The following is a 26545-nucleotide window of genomic DNA, read 5'->3' on the forward strand; positions in this document are numbered from 1 at the left end:
TCTGCTATAATAAAGTGAGATTGGACCCTAGGTTGACTTGGCTTGAAGTCCTCATTGCAAATCATCTGTGAGGGCTCAAATCAGGGCTTTGTGTAGGTTAGGCAATTTGTGGCTGAAATTTACACCAGCTCGTAGACCACGTAAATTTCAGACTGGTATACAAGTGGCCGAAGATGAACCAAATGTATTAAGAGGCTATTGCCACATTTCAAGTCAGCAAAATCTTTTCTTAAGCTGGTGTATAAAACACTGTTCTAAGTAAATCTCCCCCAGAGTTTATGAATTTCATTGCAACCATTATTACACCTAAATCATATACAGCACTTCAATTCTCAAAAATCTACAAGCCTTTAATGTTAAATGTCAAAACTTTTTAAATCAGAAAGCAAAGTAAGTTAGAAGGTGAAAAAGAGAAAATCCTTTAATCTTTTGTTAACTTGGTATAACAAGTGATGTGCGTTTCCCACAAAAAAGGATTAGATTTTGCATCAGGTAAGGGATTTGCACGCAGCAGGCACCCAAGTGTTCTTCAGGCACAAGGATTTCATGATTTATTGACAGGAAACCTGACATTCAGACTTTCTAACCGTGAACTTATTGCTACATCTGCTTTTCCATGTGTCAGATTTCAGCACATCTCTCTTATGTATTAAAAATATGTGCTTTGCTGAAAGATCTTTACATTACATGAATAAATAAGTATCCCATCATCCTTAGCAAACATCTAAGCATGTGCAACTTTGTTTTATTAAGACTAAGTATCAGCCTTGATGATTTCAATCTGAAACTGGATCCGAGTATGATATAAAGTGTGGAGTCGTATTTCCCTGATGGTCCAGTCTCTAGGACCAATAGTGAACGTGTTGACCAGATTTTAGTGAAGTTGCAAAATATTAATAAGTAAGATACCTGCTGTATGTGTGTATTAATTAATTACTTATACCCCTAAGGCCTTAGTCACACGGGCGTAAATACGCGCGTATATACGCGCGTAAAAAAACCGCGTGACCATGTCCATTGCCACCAATATGTTCTATCTTTTGTAGGTGCGTTTTTACGCGCGTATATATGCCCGTATTTACGCCCGTGGGTTTTTATGCGCGTATATACGCGCGTATTTACGCCCGTGTGACTAAGGCCTAAATGGAAAGTACAATAATTTCAGAAGGCTGTTGTTACGTCCCAACTGGATGCAAAAGCACCTCATCTGGATAAGATGTAATTAATTGTCCTGATGGACAGATATACATACAATATAATAATTCAGAGAACACAAAATAAGAAAAATGAAACCAAAAATGAGGGAACCGGAAATCTAACCCTAACTACTAATACAATGAGAACCTACCTAAAAGTGTAATTCTCTCTCTGATGAGGGCAACCTCATGTCAGGAACCTAGAACAATCCTGACTCTCCCTACATGCAGAACAGGGATAATGTTTGCTGCAGAAAACAACAAAAAATATAATATAGATGGAAATTAGCATACAATAAACCAGCTGAAATAGCAATAAAGTCAGGAGCAAGATGTCACAACACCCCTCTACACCATAAATGCCAAACAGACTTATTTGACTATGGACCTTGATAGAAACCATCAACACGAACTGAATGGAAATACAACCAGTGTTCTCCATGAGGAGGAGCCAGAATTAATGTGTACAGGCAGGTGCCGATTGGCCAGCTCGGACACAAATCTCCAAGCCAACTAATCCATCCATACACCCACAGAGAAGTGTTCATGGTGGCATCCAGCACCAAAATTATACTGAACATGTGCCCGAATGTGGATCACATAGGCCGGGGCTGAAGCCATGGCGTCATCCTGGTCCCGATTCAACATGGCCGGTAAGCCATAACAGCTGTTTTCAAACCTCAAACATGGTAAATATATTCAGTGATGATCTGGGTATTCAGTACTCATCATCCCATGTTCCACTTTCCCATACTACCACAGTTCCTGGTGGACACAAATTCTCCTCTATACTAAGGCTAGTGGTACACCAGCACATTTTGGGGCTATGTACTGTCTGAGTAATTCCACGGACAGCACATGCCGCATCATATTCTATGAGGCTAAATGCATGGACGATTTTTCACACAGACTCGTGGTCTACGTGAACAAACTCACAGCATGTCCTATTTCTACCTGTTTCATGGGCGAGATATGAGACATGCAGTGGATGTGAATGTGCGCTGTCCGTGTATATCGGACGGAAAACAGAGTCCCTCGGGTGCAAGTTATGGCTGTGTGCCACTGGCTTCAGAGGAATAATACACAGACACACATCTACAACTTTCATTTGTGTATCAAAACTGAACACAGCACATTATACAACATTATTGATGCTGGAGGCCCCATGAGGAGCAAGAATGAATTCCATATATTATTTATTTTATAGGGTAATAACTGATGCAGGAAACAAGTCTCAGACCACACTTGTTGTTCCACATGTTACATTTCGAGGATCTGAAATAAATCAGAAAATGTCACAGTTGTATTCTCTGATCTGCTGGCACATGAAAGGATAGATAAGATTTTATCTTACAGGCTGTACTTCATGTGGAAAATGTGCTTATTATGCCCTGCAGTGATTATTTTACATTTATAAACTTCTTTTTAAAAATAAATACATTCCATATTCTTAAACTTCTGTATTTGCTATTGGTTTATTTAGAATGAACATACATACAGAAGACAATTCCAAAGTTCGAGACGTAAGGAAACTTCTGTTCATCAGATCTGCTATGGGACAGAAGGATGGAAATAAAATGACCTGCCGATCTGTCAATGGAACGTATTGACTGTCATGGGTTCTATCCTGATTTCTGTCATTTTACCAGAATTGATGATGTAACTCTTGAATGGAACGAGCAGATGCAAATCTGAACATGTTACTTGCATCTGCGCTCCGCATCTATTAGAACCAATGCTTTTCAATGGCAGTGGTCACATGCCTAATTTTTACCTGCGTACAAAAATGTGCAACAGTAAATATAGGGCAGCGGATTTTAAAACGCAAATAACTGTGGGATTCCACATTTTTTGGATGTGCAACCCCTGGATGCTGCGACATCCAGGGGTTTCACCTTGTGGTCAATGGGGCCGGCAGCAGCAGCGGCCCCATTGACATGCAGAGAAGATCACAATCCTCTGCTACGCCCGTGACAGCTGTGGCCGAAGATTTTTTCATCTCTACGGGGAGTCCCCACATCACTGGACACTGTGACAGAATTCAATGAATGGCTGAGTGCTGCCTCTGATTGATCACAGTGCTCAGCCAATCAGAGGCAGCCCTATCAGCAGGTGGGGATTTTTAATTCCCTGGCTGCTGAAAGCACTTCATAGCAGTTCAGGGGAAGAAGTGCCTGGATGTGCCTGAGCCCCAGCAGCTACGGAGAGGTGAGTATTTATTTTTTTATTTTTTACACATTCTAGGGATGATTTTCAGGGAAGGGTCTATATTTAAAGCCCTTCTCCGAAAATCACTGTGGGGGCTGCCAGCATTTCACTGCTTTCAATGGAGCCGGTTGTAGCGCTGGCTTCATTGAATTCAATGGGATAGAATTGTGGTCCTCTGCCACAGCTGTCACAGTGTTCAGTTATGAGGGGACTCCCCGCGGAGATGAAGAAATCCTCAGCCACAGCTGTAGCAGAGGATCATGATCTTCTCTGTATGTCAATGGGGCCACCGCCGCTGCTGCCGCCAGCCCCATTGACCACAAGGTGAAACTCCTGGATTCAAGCTTGAGAAAGACCTATTTCACAGGTCGAAACGTCGCTGCTGCTTGTGATTTTTCTGGAGTAATAAAATTTTTTCTACTTTACTGTTTTTGCATCTTCCAATGCTGCTATACTCTTTGCTATTTTGGAAACATTTTGTGGGTTGTGGTCCAAACCCTCTTGTATAGCGTGCATATGGTATTAATACCAGTCTTTTGAGATGTGGATTTTCCCATTGTGTATGCTGCTGACCACCTTCTATATTTCTTCATGTAATACCAGACAGACTCAGTGATTATGACATTAGGAATCTATGGGGCCATGTCATCACATCTAGGACTCCTTGTTCTTCTTTATGCTAAAGGTAGTTTTTAATGACATTGGCTGAAAGTTTGGGGTTGTTGTCCTGCTGCAGAATAAATTTGGAGTCCATCAGACGCCTCCCTGATGGTATTGCATGATAGATAAGTATCTGTCTGTATTTCTCAGTATTAAGGACACCATTTATCCTCACCAAATTCCCACATCGCTTTGCTGAAATGCAGCCGCAAACTTGCAATGAACCTCCACCGTGCTTCACTGTTGCCTGCAGACACTCATTCAGTTACAGGCAAATATTTCAAATTTTCACTCATCAGTCCAGAATGCCTGCTGCCATTTCTATGCACCCCGATTCCCATGTTTTGTGCATAGTTGAGTCACTTAGCCATGTTTCTATATCAAAGGTATGGCTTTTAGCCTCAATTCGTCTCTGCACAAGTGTACCTAGAAGAAATGATGCTATTGTGAAGGCAAAGAATCAGCAAATATTGATCTAATTTACATTTCTCTTTTGTTCATTCACTTATGCATTTTGATAATTGACAAAAATAAACTGCTGATACTTCTATTTGTGAAAGCATTTGCAACATTTTTTCCACACCTACCTAAAACTTTTGCACAGCATTGTATATAACTCTTTGACTCTCCTTATAGATTTCTATTATTAACCCCTTAGTGACGGCCCAATAGTGTTTTTACGTTGCTATCCCCCTCCATACAGTTTATTACAGATGGCACCCGCAGGCAATAGCGGCAATCGGTTGCGCGGCCGATCGCAGCTATTAACCCTTTAACCCCTTCATGACATGGCCTATTTTGGCGTTGAGGACCAAGCGATTTTTTGGTATTTTTCCATCTCCATTTTTCAAAAGCCATAACTTTTTTATTTTTCCGTGGACGCGGGCGTATAAGGGCTTGTTTTTTGCGTGGCGAACTGTAGTTTTTATCGATGCCAATTTTGGGTACATAGACTATATTGTAACATTTTATTTATTTTTTTAATGATAGCAGAGAGAGAAAACGCATCAATTCTGCCATAGATTTTTTTTTTTTTTTTTTTTACACCGTTAATCATGCAGCATAAATGAGACTTTCCATTTTTTCTGCAGACCGGTACGGTTACAACGATACCAAAATTCTAACTTTTTTTTAGGTTTTCCCACTTTTCTGCAATAAAAACCCTTTTTTTTGGAAATCTTTTTTCTATTCTAAATTGCTGCATTCAAAGTCCTGTAACTTTTTTATTTTTTGATGTACAGAGCTCTATGAGGGCTTATTTTTTGCGAGACGAGCTGTAGATTTTATTGGTACCATTTTGGCGTACATATGACTTTTTGGATCACTTTTATTGCGTTTTTAGTGAGGCAAAATGCTAAAAATGAGCATTTTGCCTCAGTTTTTTAGCTTTTTTTTTAGCGTTTTTTTTGGTGCACAGTCAAAAGCATGTGCAACTTATTGTACGCATCGTTACGGACGCGACAATACCAAATATGTGGGGTTTTATTTTTTTTTTACCTTTTTTTATGCTAATCTGAGAAAAAGCATAAAAAATGGTTTTTTTTACTCTTTTTTTTTACATTTTTTCTAATTCATTTTTTAAATCTTTTTTTTTTTACACTGTTTGTGTCCCTCTGAGGGACTTTAATCACTGCCCTGATGATCGCTGTCATAAGGCATGGCAGAGCTACTGCTCTCCCATGCCTTATCGCTCATACAGCGATCTCAGGCATAGGCAATACAGGACGCCAGTGTCTGGCGTCCTGTTGCCATGGTGACAGGCCGGGCTCTCGCGATGACATCGCGAGTTCCGGCCGGAGACACAGAGGGAGCCGCGCTCCCGCTGTGAACTCTTTCCCTGCCGCGATCTACTTAGATCGCAGCAGGGAAGGGGTTAAAAGTGGCGGGCGCATCTCCGATGCCCCCCCGCTGCTGCAGCGAGACGCCGGCTGTGACTGACAGCCGGCTCCCGCTGCGGGATAGCGCTGGATCATATGTGATCCCGCGCTATCTCCAGGACGTAAGTTTACGCCCTGTTGCGGGAAGTACCCCGCTCCCAGGACGTAAACTTACGCCCTGCAGCGGGAAAGGGTTAAATGCCGCTGTCAATTCTGACAGCGGCATTTAAATCCCCCGAACAATGTCCGGGGGTCCCGTACGGCCCACCCCGCAGTGAGATCGGGGGAGCCGTGCAGGTGTCATGGCAGCTGGGGCCTTCTGAAAGGCCCCAGGGCTGCCTTAGGAGACTGCCTATCAAGCCATCCCTGTGGGGTGGCTTGATAGACTGCCTGTCAAAAAGCAGTATGACGTAATGCTATAGCATTACATCATACTGCAGGAGCGATCAAAGCATCGCTAGTTGTGGTCCCCCCTGGGGGACTGAAAGAAAGTGTGAGAAAAAAAACAATAAAATTTTACTAATTATTTTTTTAAAAAGTAATAAAAGTTAAAAAAATAACTTTTGCCATATTTGCAATAAAATAATCTAAATAATAAAACAAAAATATGTATTTGGTATCACTGCGTCCATAAAAGTCCGATCTAGCAAAGTAATGCATTATTTACCCTGTACGGTGAACGTCGTCTGAAAAAAATATATAAAGAACGCCAGAAACGCGCTTCTTTGGTCACCCTATGTCCAAGAAAAAATGTAATAAAAAGCGATCAAAAAGTCGTTTGTATGCAAAAATGGTGCCAAAGGAAACGTCAGGACATACCGCACTAAATGAGCTCTCACCCAACTATGTCGCCAAAAAAATAAAAAAGTATATATAGCAGAATATAGAGATAGAAAATAATTTTTAAAAATTAAATATCTTTAAAAAAATAAAAGTAGTACAGCAAAAAAAATATACAAGTTTGGTATCATAGTAATCCTACTGACCCATAGGATAAAGTTATCATGTCATTTTTGTTGCAGTTTGTGTGCCATAGAAACAGGACGCACCAAAAGATGGCGGAATGTCATTGTTTTCAATTTCTCTCAACTTAGAATTTTTAAAAAGTTTTTCAGTACATTATATGGTACATTAAATAGCACCATTCAAAAATACAACTCGTCCCGCAAAAAACAAGCCCTCATACAGCGACATCGATGTATAAATAAAGGAGTTACGATTTTTTAAAAGGGGGGAGGAAAAAACGAAAATGGAAAAAAGCATAAAAGCTCCGTCACGAAGGGGTTAAAATATCACACAACAGTTAATGCAAACCATTACTGATATTTATGATCTTTTGCCTAGAATCTTGTGTCAGATTGCCAGTGACAGAAATCACCGAACTTCATTTGCACAATAATTTGTCTACTATAATGGCTCCCTATAGAAAAGGGGCACACAGAAGCAGTGGATGCCCCAGTTCTGATTTATTAAAAGCTTTGTTTATTTTTTCTCCCATTTAATCCCATTGAATTTGTGATTTCGCTCATCTGACATCTGTGAAATCTTGAGTAAGGCATAAATGTCCTTTTGTGAAATTTTAAACCATTGGGCCTTTTTTTTACCTTCCATTGTAGTACTGATTTACTTGTTATACTCAGAATTTCCTTCAGGATGCAAGCCATGCCTTATTGGTGAACATAGGACAATTAGGTTAGCAGGGGTAAATTGATCCTAATACAGAGAGTATCAAAGTGGATTTGTTAAATAACATACACTTCTGACTTTTGACTTTGATATGACATACATAAATAGATAGATAGATATGAGATAGATACATAGATAGATATGAGATAGAAAGATAGATAGATATGAAATAGATATTAGATAGACAGATAGATAGATAGATAGATAGATAGAAAGATATGAGATAGATAGATATTAGATAAATAGTTAGATAGATATGAGATAGATAATTATTGGATAGATATGAGATAGATAGATATTAGATGGATAGACAGATAGAAAGATATGGGATAGATAGATATTAGATAAAGAAATAGCTATATAGATAGATAGATAGATAGATAGATAATGGATAAATCGATAGATAGATATTAGATAAATATGATATATATATATATATATACATATATATATATATATATATATATATGATAGATTGATATATAGATATTAGATAGATAGATAATAAGATAGATAATCAGATACAAAATGTTGGAGATGAAAAGAAGGAGATAAGAATCTGTTACAAAAATCCCTAGTTGTAACAATAATGGAGCCAACTTCTACATGTGGAGTTAAGATTTTTTCCATAGAAAAACAGGAAGAAATGCAGTAGTATTTGTAAATGTCCTTTTAAATGCAAATTTCAAACAGATTACTTAATCATAAATACACAGATGGCATAAATGTGCTGACTGAGGTTCACTATCGAGCGAAGGATCCAAGAAGACTATTTAAGATTTAAAGCTACAAATAAGTAAGAATTCTTTTGTAAAGCAAATGATTAAAAAAGAATACATTTACATAAGTGCATATTGTCCAACTAAACCCTGGGCTGAGTCCCATTCATTATTAATCAAATGTAATTGCAGTTTGTATTCTTTCCCTGATTCTTTCCTTACCCATCTGCATTTCATAATTGTTTTCTCCAAACGTATGATCTCCTTAGAAAGGATGTTCAAGATCATGTGAAAGGGCAAGTAACAGTCTCCCTAGGTTAAAGATATCTCGGAATTGTTGCTCCCTTTATAATACTCAAATGCGTCTGTGCCAGAAATGGAACATTGTAAGCCTTTAATATATCCAGAACTGGCAATTGTTGGCCTTCAGCAGAGGATGTTGGGCACAGGCAGCACTAAAGTATGCACAGATTGTTGTACAGAGGGTTTCAAGCAAGTAGGACTTTATCAATGTAATTTATCTATGTTACTTCTGGGTTGTCATAACATAGAAGGATCACATGATGACATCATATTTAGTCCTCTTTTAATGAAACCTCACATTTTGTTCAAAATGTCTCAATTGTCCTTTAGTCAACTCTACAGACACAGCTAACGTGAAAAACAGAACTGTAGATGCTTTCAAATATCCAGATAGAGTTACAGTGGGGAAAAAAAAGTATTTTGTCAGATACCAATTGTACAAGTTCTCACACTTACAAAGATGAGAGGCCTGTAATTGACATCATAGATAGACCTCAACTATGATGAGAGACAACATGAGAAAACACATCCAGAAAATCACATTGTCTGATTTTTAATGAATTTATTTGCAAATTATGGTGGAAAATAAGTATTTGGTCACCTACAAAGAAGCAAGATTTCTGGGTCTCACAGACCTGTAACTTCTTCTTTAAGAGGCTCCTCTGTCCTCCACTCATTACCTTTAGTAATGGCATCTGTTTGAACTTGTTATCAGTATAAAAGACACCTGTCCACAACCTCAAGCAGTCACACTCCAAACTCCACTATGGTTAAGACCAAAGAGCTGTCGAAGGACGCCAGAAACAAAATTGTAGCCCTGCACCAGATTGGGAAGACTGAACCTGCAATAGGCAAGCTGCTTGGTGAGAAGAAATCAACTGTGGGAGCAATAATTAGAAAATGGAAGAGATAAAAGACCACTGAAAATCTACCTCGAGCTGGGGCTCCACACAAGATCTCACCCTGTGGGGTCAAAATGATCACAAGAACGGTGAGCAAAAATCCCAGAACCACATGGGGAACCTAGAGAATGACCTGCAGAGAGCTGGGACCAATGTAACAAAGGCTACCATAAGTAACACACTACGCCGCCAGGAACTCAGGTCCTGCAGTGCCAGACATGTCCCCCTGCTTAAGCCAGTACATGTCCGGGGTCGACTGAAGTTTGCTAGAGAGCATTTGGATGATCCAGACGAGTATTGGGAGAATGTCATATGGTCAGATGAAACCAAAGTAGAACTGTTTGGCAGAAACACAACTTGTCGTGTTTGGAGGAGAAAGAATGCTGAGTTGCATCCAAAGAACACCATGCCTACTGTGAAGCATGGGGGTGGCAACATCATGCTTTGGGGCTGTTTCTCTGCAAAGGGACCAGGACGACTGATCTATATACATGAAAGAATGAATGGGGCCATGTATTGTGAGATTGTGAGTGCAAACCTCCTTCCATCAGCAAGGGCACTGAAGATGAAACGTGGCTGGGTCTTTCAGCATGACAATGATCCCAAGCACACTGCCAGGGCAACGAAGGAGTGGCTTCGTAAGAAGCATTTCAAGGTCCTGGAGTGGTCTAGCCAGTCTCCAGATATCAACCCTATAGAAAACCATTGGAGGGAGTTGAAAGTCCATGTTGCCCAGTGACAGCCCCAAAACATCACTGCTCTTGAGGAGATCTGCATGGAGGAATGGGCCAACATACCAGCAACAGTGTGTGCCAACCTTGTGAGGACTTACAGAAAACATTTGACCTCTGTCATTGCCAATAAAGGATATATAACAAAGTATTGAGATGAACTTTTGTTATTGACCAAATACTTATTTTCCACCATAATTTGCAAATAAATTCGTTAAAAATCAGACAATGTGATTTTCTGGATGTGTTTTCCCATGTTGTCTCTCACAGTTGAGGTCTACCTATGATGTCAATTATAGGCCTCTCTCATCTTTTTAAGTGGGAGAACTTGTACAATTGGTATCTGACTAAATACTTTTTTCCCCACTGTACATATGTGCAAGAAATGGCCATTCTTGTAAAACATATAAAGTGAAAATAATGTGACTTATAAAATGTTTTATGGAATTTTTGTGGCCACTACTTGCCTTATAATTGCTAATTGCTTTGCTTCTTAAAATTATGTGTAATGGAAAAATCAAAAAAGCAGGCAATCTTTAAAGCAATCCTTTTCCTTATTATGATCCGAAGCCATTATTCCAACTATATACCATGATCTCGGAAAAAAAATGTGAAACCACAAAAACCACATAAATAGCTTATGTTTATTGGATCATGCACTTTGGTAAATGTGTTTGTAGTGAGAATAAATAAATGCATAGGCATTCTAATCTGATAATATAACAATCATGAGAGTTTAGCTAATACTATGAAATTAAAATTTATTTTGCCTTTTTTATTCTTCCATCGTTATGTTTGGAAGTAAAGGAAAACAATGTGAGGCTGTAATAAATTACATGCTGTGCCAGAACGCTATGTCTGTTTGTATATGTAAAACGCTCAAGAGTTGATGGGACAAATGGCAAAAAACACTATTGTTTGATTTGTTTTTAAAAACCCATTGAAAGAATGAAGGTGCCAATACAACTTCAATATCTGCTAAATATTCATTCGTCTGCCAGATATTTCTCCTGAATTGCCCGAACACATGAACACTCGGTTAATTCATTTTACATGGGGACAGTGGGGAAAGGGGGGACAACAAATACGAGGGTCATCTGGTCCCCCCAATATCAGCAGGACAACTGTACTTTAATGTGTTAAAGGGATTTTCTGAGTTACTCTGTAATATAGCTTTGGGCCCCCCATGCCCAAATTACATGAATTCAATATAGTCACTAGAGATGAGCGAGCATACTCGCTAAGGCAAACTACTCGAGCGAGTAGTGCCTTATGTGAGTACCTGCCCGCTCATCTCTAAAGATTCTGGTGCCGGAGGTGGGCGGGGAGCAGCGGGAAAGACAGGTGAGGAACGGAGGGGAGATCTCTCTCTCACTCTCTCCCCCCGCTCACCCCTGCTCACTCCCGCAACTCACCACTCTCCCCCGCCAGCACCCGAATCTTTAGAGACGAGCAGGCAGGAAGTCGCATAAGGCACTACTCGCTCGAGTAGTTTGCGTTAGCGAGTATGCTCACTCATCTCTAATAATCACCTTTTCTACACTGTAGCACCACGGCATCTATCAGGTAACATCACCAGGCCAGAAGACCCAGTGACTTCACGACAACCTGTCACATAGACTTCTAGTCCCTAGCAGGTTTACGGACTAATGATGTATCTGTTGGGCCTCCTATTGGATGCAGAGTTCACATAGGGAAATAACCATGTGACCACTGCAAAGCAAGTAAACAAGGCACTGGAGAACAGGATCGGCAATACAGGAGCAGTGCAGTAGCGGAGGAGTATTTATTTATATTGTTATATCTAGTCACACTCACCCACTGCCACCATTGTTTGAATATATTGCAAAATCCCTTTCAGGTAGACTAATGCTTATGAGTCTGGTGTTTGCCTGGCCTCCACCTCTTACTTTCCACACATTTGAGTGACATAAATAAACATAGCACCCGCTATCTCATGAACAAGGTCAATGACCACTGATCTTGTACATGTTATTTAACACTAGTTACATTCTGTGATGGATCAGCACAGGATTTTTTTCAACTTCAAGTGAAGTGTTGAAATGTTGAAGTGTCTAATTCCAGATTATACATGTCTGGGATAATTTAGTGAGTCCTGCATTGAGCAGGGGGTTGGACGCGATGACCCTGGAGGTCCCTTCCAACTCTACCAGTCTATGAGATGACTATTACAAAAAACTAGCTTAGAGGTGTAGAACAGTTAGCGTTCCTGACTGCCTGTTATTACGAGCATTGGCGGCTGGGAGCTAGCTCTAATCTGAGAGCTAATTGAGTTTTGTCTTTGCTCACACTGCTGCTGCCAGAAGAGTCGGGCTTCTGATGTTTTTGCCATGTTTGTTCCTCCCCATCATCACAGAAAAATCGTTTAATTTTTTGCCACAATTTTGAAAAGTGTGGCAAAAAATGTCTCTTAAATATTCCCATAAAACTTTGGAGGACTTTGGAGACTTATAAAATGCCTTCTGTAAGAATGACAGAAATAGTCAGACACTTGTACACAAAAAGAATTAATTTTTACTAAGGTCGAAAAAAACAATTCAGTGAGACTCTTTTGGTCACAGCGATCACTACTGGTACTAAAGTAGATCCTATAATGTAAAACAGCTGCAAATAGACAATGCTGCTATTTTTAACAAGTACATTTTGTAACACTGATGAATTAAAACAACTATAAATGGAATTCTGGGTTTAAGAATGACAAATAATGAAAATGGAAGAAAAATAGCTAAAATACTGATTATATTTGAAACATGTGTATGCTGAACTTTTCAACCATTGTGTGCATTTGAATCTGCGAGCGGTGGGGACTAACAAAAGCTATGCAGGTCATTGTCTTGTGACAGTGAATAGAAATAGATGAAGAGAATGTACAGCTAAATTCTTGTTAAATATAGCAGAAAACACTTTCTTAGTACGCTCCCAGCTCTGCACATGCCAGTAATTGAATTGAGAACATGACGGTTACAGGGATCCTAGCTACTTGATCAATATTGCAGTCTCTCTCACTACAAAGTTTACATGACCTCACTATATATTCAGACATATTGTAGATATGTGCAGCTTTGAATTTCATGAGTATGTAAGCACAAAATGCCCTCTAGCGAAATTCATGTCTTTGCAAACCAGACCAGACCTAGGATGGGGAGCAGCGAAAAAGCATTTAGTTGTCATGATGGTGCTGCTGCTCTCCTCCCAGGAAAATATGCGGTTCTTCGCAGGGAAAAAGGGCAGTTGTCAAGTTCATGACGCCAGTCCATATACAGGTCAAAGCCTGTGCCGGACAAAATAATAATACAAAATTGGAAAAAGTAAAATAAAACATTTCTTTCCCCTGAAGCGTAGTATGGTACCTCAGTGCAGGTGTTAAATGGAGGGAAGGGACTCCAGGAGGCAGAATCAATGGTGAAAACATAGAACACTTTATTGGTTTAGAACAACAAGAATCTTCAGCCAATTTTAAATTGACTTTACATTTCTTGTCTCAATTCCAATTTACTTTTCTTTAAGGTGCATTTCACAGTTTACTTTGCTTAAAGGTAGGTCACTTCTCAAACAGTTAATAGTACAATTAGAACATGTGCAGGTTTGAAGCACAGACTTCCTATCTGGACAACAAACGGGCTCTCTGCAGTAATTAAGCACGGGATTCTTTCTGTCCTCTATACTTTGCCCTCCTGCTTCTCTCTAAGTTATTATTTCTATTCTCTTGAGTATTCGGGTTTTTTTTCTAGTTCCTGTTAGTATTAAGCATCATTTCTAGTGTATCTCAGTTACTTTAGGCTTTTAGTACATTACAGTTCTTGTAGGTCTTTGCTGAAGTTTATCTATTTCTGTCCTTTACTTTTTCTCAATATTGATTACAGAAATTTACTCACACTTTCTGTCTCCCTTCCCACCGCACTGGTTAGTAGTTTTACTCTTTTGCTGGCACTCTCTGTCTAGCAGCCTCTTTCTGTAGAATGACCAGCATTCTTTTCTTTACGTCTCGCTGTCATCTCTCCTCTCCCTCTGTCCTCAGTCTCTCTTCTCACTCTCCTCTAACTGTAGCCTGCAGTCCAATAGACCTCCTCTAGCCTCCTATCAGCCACCCATGCCTACGAACCTTTCTTCAATCGCCAGCTGCCTTTCCTCTATCTTGCTAAGGCTGCCTGTCCACGGCCGTGATGGAATATCGCTAGTGATATTACACCACTGGGGAGCAGAGGGGAGAACTGACAGGTCTCCGTGATGAGCCTATCTGACAAATAGGCTTACTGCAGAGAATCGTGGCAAATCGCAGCATGCCATGATTTGAATCCCACGAGCGGAGAATCGCTATGATTCTCCACTTGTGGACGTAGGGCAGTGCTTTCCCTAGTTAAGTCTATGGGAAGTGTTCACTGCGTTACCTGCGGACGGATTATCGCCGCAGATAAAGCAGTGATACATCGCCCGTGGACAGGAGGCCTTACTCATACCTTTAGTTTAGATTGTGTTTGTGAGAACAAGGTGTGATTGACTAACAATTAGAGATGAGCAAGCACCAAAATGCTCGGGTGCTCGTTACTCGAGTCGAACTTTCAGTGATGCTCGAGAGTTCGTTTCGAGTAACGAACCCCATTGAAGTCAATGGGCGACTCGAGCATTTTTGTATATCGCCGATGCTCGCTAAGGTTTTCATTTGTGAAAACCTGGGAAATTCAAGAAAGTGATCGGAACGACACAGAAACGGATAGGGCAGGCGAGGGGCTACATGTTGGGCTGCATCTCAAGTTCCCAGGTCCCACTATTAAGCCACAATACCGGCAAGAGTGAGACCCCCCCCCCCCCCCGCGCGCACTGTCAGCATAAAGATCGTTCTCCTCTGCCACAGCTGTAACAGCTGTAGCAGAAAAGAACGATGTTAGCCCATTGAATTCAATGGAGCCAGCAATACAGCCGACTCCATTAAAAGCAATGGGCTGCCGGCGATCGTGGGATGAATTGTCGGGAAGGGCTTAAATATATAAGCCCTTCCCTGCAATTCATCCAGAAATGTGTAAAAATAAAAAAATATATACTCACCTTGTCCCGGCAGAACGATGTTAGCCCATTGAATTCAATGGAGGCGGCAATACAGCCGGCTCCATTGAAAGCAATGGGCTGCCGGCGATCGCGGGATGAATTGTCGGGAAGGGCTTAAATATATAAGCCCTTCATTGTATTGCTGGCTCCATTGAATTCAATGGGCTAACATCGTTCTGCCGGGACAAGGAGAGTATATATTTTTTTTATTTTTGCACATTTCTGGATGATTTTCAGGTAAGGGCTTATATATTTATTTAAGCCCTTCCCGACATTCATCCCGCGCTCCCCGGCAGCCCATTGCTTTCAATGGAGCCGGCTGCATTGCCGGCTCCATTGAATTCAATGGTCAGTGCTCGTTTATTCAAGATGAGTACCGCGTGGTGCTCGTCTCGAGTAATGAGCATCTCAAGCACCCTAATACTCGAACGAGCATCAAGCTCGTACGAGTATGCTCGCTCATCTCTACTAACAATCAATTAAAGTAACATTTATATTCACTAGACAGTCCACAGTCTTTTAGGGAGTGTACAACAACTGAACACTACACAAAGATAACCTGTACATGGTCAGTTCGATAAAGCTAGTTTCATATGCAGCATAAAAATTACACTGTATTTCTGTAAAAAACTCTGTAATGAAGTCGGCACAGAATTTTGTTACAGATATTGGTGCGTATTTAGCCATGGAGTTCACACATTACACTGAAATAAATGAAATCCATGGTGAAATATTTGCATCAAGTGAAAATTCGCAACATGACTCGGATTCACAGTGATATCACACAAGTAGAATAAAAGTTCATGATGCCCGGTGTCATGCATTCTACTTACACCTATATCTACATGCATGAATCATGAAAATAGATATTAAAATGAAGACACCAAAGATCTGATTTCAAAGCAACCCTCCTGTCTCAGGATAAAGAGGGGGCAGTAATATTATCTAGTAGTTTTCTTTTTTGCCATTGTTCCCAGGATCTACCAGTTTCTGTAGCCCCTCTTTCATGTTCCAGTATGCATTCCTAAGCTCTCGCTCACAACCTGAAGGTTGCAGGTTCAATCCCTATATGGTTCATGTAGCCGACTCAAGGTTGACTCAGCCTTCCATCCCTCTGAGGTCGGTAAAATGAGTGCCCAGCTTATTGGGGGGTATAAATTACCTGAAAGCACTGCAGAATAAGTTAGCACTATACAAATAACAAGTCCCCCTTCCCCGTTTCTTAGAATGCCTGATTCACACTAAGTAGGGGTGATGCATTGATAGGATGCACTATATGCTGGTCATAAGACAATTTATAGGGCAAATCATTTCAATCAGAACTAGACAGAAATCTTGCAATATATTTCATTGATTGTCACCAATATCATTATTCTCCTTCGATATCATTATTCTTCTTGACTGAACAAGCAATCACGAACTTAACAAAACTAAATGAAAAGCAAGCAAAAACAGGATCTCCAGTCAAAAACATTCAATTACACATTTGTTTTCTCATTAGATTTTATTATGTTTATTTTGTAATGAGTTTTGCAAATTACGGGTTTGCTCAATTGTTTGCTGTATTTTGCATCAGTTCTGTATAACAGATGTGGCATATGGTTTTATAGAAATAGTAAGTACTTTCTGCTCCATTTACAATATCATACGAGTTTCCCAAGTGTTCTTTATTACATTTACATATATTTTTTTATAAAAGGTACAGTTGGCAATTTAAATGTTTACATGTGGAATCCGTAATGTAAACCAGGATTTACATATGCGGTACGTATGTAGAAAACTAAACAGAATAAGTAGGGTTCGAAGCAGCAAGCTATATGTGTTATACCAAGGTTTGAAATGTACGATGAGTTTGTATGAATGGGAATAATAATAATTATTATTTTTATTGCTACTGAAGTCTAGAGATAATAAAAATTAACCTTTAATAAATTATCTAAAAACCTTATGTACAAACAAACAAACAAACAAAAATTTCAATAGACGATAGGGGATATGTGAATGTGCCACCAATCACAGTTCAAGATCAGTACCGTTCGTGAATCTTAATATACTTTGCCTCAAGCTATATTCAGTAGGGTATTCCTTAATTGCGTAGCTTAAAGAAAAATCCCAGCGAGAGGTTCCCCTTAGCTAGAAAACTAAATGTTTTTCACCAGAAATGGATGTAATTCTCGTAATTCAATATGAAGTTAGTGAAAAAAATGTCGCATAATATCATGCAACAATCTTCCCAATCTCCCGACGCGTTTCGTCCACTATGTGGACTCCTCAGGGGCTTTGATTAATTTAGGTATACTATTCATAAAGGGAAGTTGATGGTCGAAAAGAAAGGGTTATGAGTAGAGATGAGCGAACGTACTTGTTTTGAGTAATTACTCGATCAAGCATAGCTATTTTCGAGTACCTGGCTACTTGGGTGCAAAGATTCGGGGGGCGGGTGATGGCGTGGTGGAGCGGGGGGTAGCAGTGGGGAACAGGGGGGGCTCTCTCTAACACTCCCCCCCACTCCCCTCTGCAACCCCCCGCTCACCCACGGCGCCCCCCGAATCTTTTCACCCGAGTAGAGAAGTACTCGAAAATCGCGGTGCTTGAGTGAAAAAGGGGCGTGGCCGAGTACATTCGCTCATCTCTAGTTATGAGCCGTAAATGCGAATGATCATATGTGGGGTACTGTTTCGTATTATGTACCCAACTGTGGAATTAAGTTGTTCAGATAGTATTAACATTCCTTACAGAGGACTGATTAGAGCAATCATGCATAACCTGGGGTAGAATCAGCAATCCGAAAGCCTTAATGAAAAGTAAAGCCTGGTATTCTCCCATAGGATAATGCCTAGGATAGATTCCAGGATCGCCCACAATTTGAGCTTAGCCTTCGGTATGCTAACACTGTCTATCCAGGTTGTTTTAGAGGTGAATTTCCTAAGATTTCTATACCGCTAGAGATAGGTTTCTTACATCCCTCGAAATGCTCAGGATTAAGAGAAGCTTTTGCCTGCAACTGAGATAAAATTATCCCCTCTATCTAAATCTACAATGGATCAGATGTAAAGCAAAGCAAAAAAACAAAAAAGCAGCGGCATGACAGTCCACCACCAGGACTGTCATGCCGCTGCTTTTTTGTAGATTTAGATAGGGGGGATAATTTTATTTCAGTTGCAGGCAAAAGCTTCTCTTAATCCTGAGCATTTTGAGGGATGTAAGAAACCTATCTCTAGCGGTATAGAAATCTTAGGAAATTCACCTCTAAAACAACCTGGATAGACGACGTTAGCATACCGAAGGCTAAGCTCAAATTGTGGGCAATCCTGGAATCTACCCTAGGCATTATCCTATGGGAGAATACCAGGCTTTACTTTTCATTAAGGCTTTCGGATTGCTGATTCTACCCCAGGTTATGCATGATTGCTCTAATCAGTCCTCTGTAAGGAATGTTAATACTATCTGAACAACTTAATTCCACAGTTGGGTACATAATACGAAACAGTACCCCACATATGATCATTCGCATTTACGGATCATAACCCTTTCTTTTCGACCATCAACTTCCCTTTATGAATAGTATACCTAAATTAATCAAAGCCCCTGAGGAGTCCACATAGTGGACGAAACGCGTCGGGTGATTGGGAAGATTGTTGCATAATATTATGCGACATTTTTTTTAACTAACTTCATATTGAATTACGAGAATTACATCTATTTCTGGTGAAAAACATTTAGTTTTCTAGCTAAGGGGAACCTCTCGCTGGGATTTTTCTTTAAGCTACACAACTAAGGAATACCCTACTGAATATAGCTTGAGGCAAAGTATATTAAGATTCACGAATGGTACTGATCTTGAACTGTGATTGGTGGCACATTCACATATCCCCTATCGTCTATGGAAATTTTTGTTTGTTTGTTTGTACATAAGGTTTTTAGATAATTTAATAAAGGTTAATTTTTATTATCTCTAGACTTTGGGTCCTAGTGGTAAACAGTCCTAATTACTTTAGGACCTTTTTCTGCTTCTGTGAAGTGGTTATTGCTACTGAAGTTTCATTATTATAGCTGTTTTTACAATATAGTAATGAGGATTACTTTTTTATTTTGAAAAATAATGCTAGTTTTTAATATACTTTTTTACTTTAGTTCTTACCCATTTTTAAGATCTATACTTATTTCAGTGAATTAAAACGTTTTCAGACACTGATTAGCTCTTCACCAAAAGAAAGAAAGCTGTCTCTCTAGTGCCACCTATAGGTAATTATCCTATAAGTCAACGTCTGACATATTAAAGAGCCTTAAAAACAAGAGACAGCTAATTTGCATATATTTACCCAGACAGCATTGCCTGAAAACCTCCATAAATAAGCTGGATCACCACAATGAGAACCAGTACCTTTCAAGAACTGATTCAGAAGATGAAAAACTATCATTGCTATGTTCTACTTCCATAGATACTTTCCTTATTCTAATGTTGTAGTACTAAGAACTATCAACCTGCTAAAAAAGTGTACTTTTGGTATATGTTGAATCTATGGAATATAGAGACAGCACATTTACGCATACTTAAAACATTTACCTTATGTATGTCTTTATTATAATAGCTACAAGTAGAAATGAGCAAGTATACTCGCTAAGGCACATTACTCGAGCGAGTAGTGCCTTAGCCGAGTATCTCCCTGCTCGTCTCTAAAGATTCTGGGGCCTCTCCCCCCCCCCCCCCTGCTCCCCGCCGCAACTCACCTGTCACCCGCGCCGGCCCCCGAATCTTTAGAGATGAGCAGGAAGATACTCGGCTAAGGCACTACTCGCTCGAGTAATGTGCCTTAGCGAGTATACTCGCTCATCTCTAGCTACAAGTATAAATGCAAGTTATATAAATCGGGAATTTAGCTCAGATTCTCATTTAAACTCTGTTTTCAAATTGTTCCAGAACATTTCCAGGAATATTGGTGCGGATGATATGTGGTTGTGCATTAAAACCGGCGGTTTGGGTGGTATTAAAGTCATTGGCCCCCTCGTTGCATTTTTCATAGTGGATCCCCTACTGGGATGTTATTATTTAATATCCTTTATGAATCACGTTTATTTAAAAAAGGTCTAATGCCATAAATGTCAAAATAACAATTTAATGTAGTGACAAATGAGACATGCCGTTCTGGGACTTCGGTATATTACCATGGGATTTTCCCTTGCGGTTTTCTGTCTGGGACAACGTAGATCAAGTTGTCATTAATCCTCTTTATTGGGTCACAACCAGGATCCACCATGGGATTTGCCTATTTCTGAAGAGGACAGGTCTGAGTGCCTTTCTTCTCTAGTCCAGAGCATTAATGCCCTCTTGGGGCTCTTTCACACGAGTGGAATTATTCAACAATCCGTACCTAAAGATGCAACTTACACTGCTATTGCAGGTTTCTACTCCCTAACCCGCATCAATACAAGTGGATTTTGGTGCAGAATTTTCTGCATCTTTAGGCCTTAGTCAGACGGGCGTTTTTTCGCGCGATTTGCGGATCGCATGACGGATGCGCATCCGCAAATCGCGTGACCGGTGCGCGCAAGTCGCCCGCAAATCGCCCGAAAATCTGCTCCTAGCCGCGTTTCATTAGAAACGGGCCGGAGCTGTCCAGCGCATTGCATTCAATGGAGACGGCAATAGAGCCGCCTCCATTTAAAGCAATGCGCTGCGGGCGAGCCCGGGATGAATTGTCGTAAGGGCTTAAATATATAAGCCCTTCCCTGCAATTCATCCTAAAATGTGTAAAAATAAAAAGAAATTGTATACTCACCTTCTCCCGGCAGCCAGAGCTCCGCGCGGCCGTCCTGCAGTGGGTGTGAAGGGGGTGTGAGTCAGACCTGCCCCCTGATTGGCTCAGCACTGAGCCAATCAGAGGCATGCCTCACTCACATCCATTCATGAATTCATGAATGGATGTGAGTCAGAACTGCCCCTGATTGGCTCAGCGCTGAGAGGCAGCAGTCACTCACCCATTCATGAATTCATGAATGGGTGTGTGAGTGAAACCGGCCTCTGATTGGTCAGGGCTGTGACCAATCAGAGGCAGATCATTCAGCAGGTGGGGATTTTAAAGCCCCGCCGGCTGAATAGTGCCGAGAAGCAGTTCAGGAGAACTGACAGCGGCCGCGGCTGGACTCCGGCTGCAGCGGAAAGGTGAGTATACAATTTTTTTTTATTTTAACACATTTTAGAATGAATTGCAGGGAAGGGCTTATATACTTAACCCCTTCCCGACAATTCACCCCGCGCACGCCGGCAGCCCATTGCTTTCAATGGAGCGGCTGTATTGCCGCTCCATTGAATTCAATGGGCAAACATCGTTCTTCTCTGCCACAGCTGTTACAGCTGTGGCAGAGAAGAATGATTTGTCTTCTATATGTTCTCAATGGGGTCGGCGCTGCTGCCGCCGGCCCCATTGAGCGCATATACAGAAGAGAACAGGAATCGCAGATCGCAGATAGGTGCGATCTGCGATTTTTTGTTCTATAATTTATCGGACGAGCGCATAAAAAGTGCTCATGTGTCCGATACCATTGCAAAGCAATGGTTTTATAAAATCGCCGGACGCATGCGCATGCGCAAATCGCGGCTAACAACGCCCGTCTGACTAAGGCCTTAGGGCTTAATTATACGGGCGTCAGTGTTTTTCCATTCGCCTGCCGGTGCCGTAAAAAACATGAAAGGGCGCACAAAGCTAATGTTTGTGCGCCCGTTCAGACAGCCCTGACCCGGTGCATATACGGCGATCCTGCAATGCTGTTGGGCGGGGGAGAGACAGTTAAGCTTTGCTAAACTGTCTCCCCCTTCCCTCCCCCTCGCTGTCTCTCTGCAAGGGAGTAGGTGGGACTGGGCGAGAGCTGGTGTACTAAGCTCCCACCCCTCTCCGCCCCTTGTCGCAGCCAGAAGGGCAGCGCATATCAGCTGGGCATGAAAATGCGGCTGATATATACCCATGTGACTCCAGCTTTAGGTTCAGGTTGCAGAAATATTCCACCTGAATGAAAGCACCCTAATAGCTACTCATCTCCACTAAGAAATAAATCACAACTTCAGATTTCAAATGAAAGGCTTCTTGACCTTTCCTAACAAGTTATGTACAATATTACCTTCTAAAAATGCTCAGACACTTTCCATCTTCTTCTCAATTGTTTCCAAATGTATTAAATAATGCAGTTGCATATGAATATAAATGTGATTATACAATAGCTAAATGCATATCCAAACATATCCTCCTATCTTCTGCTATATTTGATTAGACTTAATTGAGTATTTGATAACACTGTGTAAGTTTATTCCTAGACACTCTGATATACCTGTGCAAAACTATTAGAAATTGAATTGTTAACTTATAGGAAAAGAGATAACCTTAGTTGCTGTGATGAGAATCTTGAGCTTTCTGGTTCAAAAATGTATCCTCCTTTGGTGATAAAGTAGATGAAAATTTGAAGTGAATCTAAGAAATGAACTTGAGACCTCTGTACACTGAACATATACTTATACATCTTCCCCTATAATCTAATAAAATTGCACAGTAACATAGTATGTAAGGCCAAATGAAAGCAATGCCCATTGAGTTCAGCCTGTTCAACTTTGTTGATCCAGAGGAAGGCAAAAAACCCGAGGCAAAAGCCAATTACCCCTTTCAGGGAAAAAATTCCTTCCTGACTCCCTAATGGCAGTCAGACTAATCCCTGGATCAACCTCTAATAGTTCCTACCTCTCTGTCTGAAGACCCGGATCAACAACACACTGGTTGCCTAAAATTTATATCCTGTAATATCCTTCCGCTCTAGCAAGACATCTAGTCCTCTCTTAAACTCCTCTATGGATTTTGCCATCACCACATCCTCAGGCAGAGAGTTCCACAGTCTCACTGCTCTTACAGTAAAGAACCCTTTTCTGTGTTGGCGATGAAACCTGCTTTCTTCTAGACGTAGCGGATGTCCTCTCGTTACCGTCACAGTCCTGGGTGTAAACAGATCATGGGAGAGATCCTTGTATTGTCCCCTCATGTATTTATACATAGTTATTTGGTCGCCCCTTAGCTGTCTTTTTTCTAGAGTAAATAATCCCAATTTGGATAGCCTCTCAGGGTATTCCCATCCCTTCATTCCATGTATTAGTTTAGTTGCCCTTCTTTGAACCCCCTCAAGCACTTTAACATCTATCCTGAGCACCGGTAACCAGAACTGTAGGTAGTATTCCATGTGAAGTCTAACAAGTGCCCTATATAGCAGTAGAATAATGTTCTCAGCCTTCGCCCCTATACCTCTTTTAATGCACCCCAAGACTTTATCAGCTTTTGCAGTAGCTGACTGGCATTGTTTACTCCAGTTTAATCTACAATCCACTAGTACCCCCAGGTCTTTTTCCATATCGCTTTTCCCTAGCAGTACCCCATTAAGTGAATATTGGTGACATCCGTTTCTCCTGCCCATGTGCATAACCTTATATTTATCAACATTGAACTTCATTTGCCATTTTTCTGCCCGAGCCCCCAGCTTATCTAGGTCTGTTTGCAGCCGTGCATTGATTGTATTGTATAATTTTGTATCATCTGCAAATATTGATATTTTACTGTGCAGCCCCTCTATCAGGTCATTAATAAATATATTCAACAGAATAGGGCCTATTACTGAGCCCTGTGGCACCCTGCTAGCGACTGTGGCCCAATCAAAGTATGGACCATTTATTACCACTCTCTGCTTTCTATCTCTGAGCCAGTTCTTTACCCAGATACACACGTTTTCACCCAATCAGAGTACGAACCATTTATTACCACCCTCTGCTTTCTGTCTCTGAGCCAGTTCTTTACCCAGATACACACGTTTTCCCCCAGACCGAGCTGTCTCATTTTATATGATAGCCTATTATGCAGCACGGTGCCAAATGCTTTACAGAAGTCCAGATATACGAGATCAATAAACTCTCCCAGGTCCAGCCTAGAATGTACTTCATTGTAGAAGCTGATCAGATTGGTCTGACATGATCGACCCCTTATGAATCCATGCTGGTGAGGAGTTATTCCATTGTTCTCCTTGACGTATTCTACAATGGTGTCTCTCAGAAACCCCTTGTATATTTTTACAGTTACTGAATTGAGACTTACCAGCTTGTAGTTACCAGGCTCTCATTTGGACCCCTTTTTGTATATTGGAAATACATTACAATGCGCCAATCCAGTGGTACAACTCGGGTCTTGATAATATCCATAAATATTAGAAAAGCGGCCTAGGTATCACATCACTTAGTTCCCTTAGAGCCCTTGGGTGTATTCCATCTGGGCCTGGCGATTTATCGATTGTAATCCTCTTAAACCAGTTCCACACTTCCTCCTGTGCTAGGTATGTAATATTTTGCGAGGGGTTCATTTTATTTCCGTTAATCTCATGTGGCATTTCCTTTTCATTTGTGAATACACTTGAAAAGAAACTATTTAATAGGTTTGCCTTCTCTCCATCATCTTCAATGATTTCTCCTGCATTATTTGTTAAAGGGCCAGTTCTCTCAGTTCAAATCCTTTTACTGTTAATATAATTGAAAAATAGTTTCGGGTTGTTTTTGCTCTCTTTGGCGATCAGTCTTTCTGCCCCCCCCCCCCCCTTAGCAATTTTGATCTTTTCTTTGCATATTTTATTTTTTTCCCTGTACAATTTTAGTGCTTCTTCACTGCCTTCCTGTTTAAGTAATTTAAACGCTTCGTTTATTGTCCCCTTACCGTCTCGTCGAGCCACAATGGTTTCCTTTTATTTGCAGTTCTTTTATTTTTAAAGGGTTCTGAACTGCTCACATGAGGTGTTTAGGATGCTTTTAAATTAACCCATTTGTCCTCTGTACTGATATTTTTGAGGATGTTGTCCCAATTAATGTTACCGATAGTAGTTCTAAGCTGATCAAATTTTACTTTATTAAAGTTTAGTTTATTTGTCGCTCCCTGATAAGGCTTCTTATTGAATGACAGCTGGAAGTTAATTATATTGTGGTCACTGTTCCCCAAGTGCCCCTCAATCTGTACCCCCGTTATTTGGCCCGGTTTATTAGTTAATACTAAGTCCAGAATGGCCCTCCCTCTAGTTGGCACAAGTTGGAAAGGTGGTTATCTTTAATTGTTCTCAAGAACTTATCACCCTTGTGAGATTTGCAGGTCTCGTTATCCCATATTATATTCAAATAATTAAAGTCCCCATGATAATTACTTCATTGCAGATTGACACTTCTTCTGTCTGCCTTAATAGTAAGGTTTCAGTTTCTTCTGTTGCTTTTGGTGGCCTATAGAAAACCCCTGTCAGGATTTTGTTATTTTTTTTTCTCCCTGTATTTCTACACATAGAGATTCCACATGTTCATTTCCTGCTGCTATATCCTCCCGTAGCCTCGGCATTAAGTACGATTTAACGTACAGACATACCCCTCCCTCTTTCTGGTTTCCACGTTCTCTTCTGAAGAGATTGTAACCTTGTAAATTCACTGCCCAATCACACTTATCATCAAGCCATGTTTCCGTTATTCCAACTATGTCGTAGTTTTCAACAGTCATTCTCGTTTAAGCTCCCCCACTTTACCGATCAGACTTCTTGCATTCGTTGCCATACAATTTATACGGTTATTTTTGTTCTTTAAATTCATTTTGCTACTAATGGTACTATTGGCTGATCTGTCAGTTCTAACTGTACTAACCCCACCCCCTGCTTGACCACCATTCCTATTACTTAGATCCAGGTCGCTAGATACACTGACTACCCCCTTGTTTCTCTTTTTGCCCTCCCCCCAGTCCCTAGTTTAAACACTCCCCCAGCCTTCTAGCCATCTTCTTCCCCAGCACAGCTGCACCCTCCCCATTAAGATGCAGCCTGTCCCTATGGTAGAGCCTGAAGCCGACAGCAAAGTCACCTCAGTTCTCTAGGAACCCAAATCCCTCCTTCTTACACCAACTCTGGAGCCACTTGTTTACCTCCCTAAGGTCCTACTGCATTTCTATTGTGGCTTTAGGTGCAGGCGGTATTTCCGAGAAAACTACCCTAGAGGTCCTCGCCATAAGCTTGGATTCTAAGTCCCTGGATGGAGGAAAAAGTTAACTTCTCTTCTTCATAGATATTAAACCAGCTGTAACTAGATTTAAAGTAACTGTCCTTTCATATTCATGATATCACCATTATCAGGAAGAGCGATTCACATGTTAGAACTAGAGA

Source organism: Eleutherodactylus coqui, chromosome 7 (genome assembly GCF_035609145.1).
Source record: "Eleutherodactylus coqui strain aEleCoq1 chromosome 7, aEleCoq1.hap1, whole genome shotgun sequence".
Classification (NCBI taxonomy): domain Eukaryota; kingdom Metazoa; phylum Chordata; class Amphibia; order Anura; family Eleutherodactylidae; genus Eleutherodactylus; species Eleutherodactylus coqui.